Here is a 1289-nt window from a genome sequence, read left to right on the forward strand (position 1 = left end):
TAATTTTTATTGACAGAAAATATGAGTAAGACCAAACCCAATCAGGTATTATTTCACACGATCCAATAAATCGATCAAATTTGAGAGCAGTCTGTAAGATAACACCTACAATAAATGGGGAAAAAACGGCAGTCACGTTGATCTAGACAAATAGATACGATCTAGAGTGCATACAATCTATTCATAGTAGGTCAAACAATTTGTTATTTTGTGCGTGTTCCCAATAATGTTCGTCAACAGTCTCAGATGCAACCACCACAGTTAATCTGGACATGTAGCAGTCATTAGATAAATTCTAGCAACGAATGAAATATTGATTGTGATAATTCTAAGGAACAGGTTTTTACGGTAGGTATACATAAACATATAGATTGTTGCCGATGTATGTCGGGCAGTCTGCCGACATATTCTTCTCCACTCTCTTGGAGCTTCGAAACGGTGTCATCTGCTGATTTTTTTTATTGGTGGCAGCCTGAACGGATTATCCGTCTGGACGATCCTCACCCACGTGCACCGCGCGTCTTGTCGTCCCATTGTGTCTTGTCGTCACATTGATTTATCGTCAGAGTCGCTGTACAAGTAAAAAAAACAAATACCTACATTGTGGCAACCAATCTAAACTTAATTTAATCGGCCTATAAATGAAAGTCGGGCTAGCACTTCGTAGATGACCAGTGGCGTCGCCATCGTCAAAAAGATTGGAGGCTGGGGGTGGGGGAATGAAAGCGAGAGGTATGGCAACATTTTAGGTGGGAAATATGTTTTCCATAGCCGACCGGGGATACAATTTAAGATAAAAGATAAGGGGAAATCAACACATTGCTGGTATTGATCGTGATAAGCGTACCCATTCCCCGCCCCCGTAGCGCCGCCAATGTAGATAACCCCAAATTTACATGATTTCTAGATGTCACTAACAACTTTTCTTCCCGATATTAATAACTAAGGCTTGTAATTTCACACTTTTAATTTCCATAATCAAAACATTATGATCGCAAAATCATAAGTCTTCTAAATTAATTTCAGATCGGGGGCTGTTCAGTGACAGAATTAGTTTAATTATTGATTAACAGGTAAATTACTATCACAATCCAAAAATGAAAAGCAAATTATTGTATTTAAACAACTACAGAATATGTTTTACTTGCTGGTCTACCTACATATAAACAAAAGTCACTAGTACCCTTTTCCAAACGATGTAAAACGAGCTAAAGACTATGACCACATCACAGAAATTCTGTATGTATATATACACATATATATATATGTATATATATATATGTTTATAT

General features: G+C 37.2%; 1 protein-coding gene across 1 annotated transcript in view; it reads left to right on the forward strand.

Annotated features, from left to right (window-relative positions):
* The first annotated feature begins 212 nt into the window (after window positions 1-212).
* LOC117115644 (histamine H3 receptor-like) overlaps window positions 213-1289 on the forward strand; it is a 5536-nt gene continuing 4459 nt past the window's right edge. The window contains exon 1 of the mRNA XM_033259530.1: window positions 213-348. The gene's annotated coding sequence lies outside the window, so the exon portion shown is untranslated. The remainder of the gene's footprint in view (window positions 349-1289) is intronic.

Source organism: Anneissia japonica, unplaced genomic scaffold (genome assembly GCF_011630105.1).
Source record: "Anneissia japonica isolate Jap-2015-1 unplaced genomic scaffold, ASM1163010v1 scaffold16662_len1167910_cov178, whole genome shotgun sequence".
Classification (NCBI taxonomy): Eukaryota; Metazoa; Echinodermata; class Crinoidea; order Comatulida; family Comatulidae; genus Anneissia; species Anneissia japonica.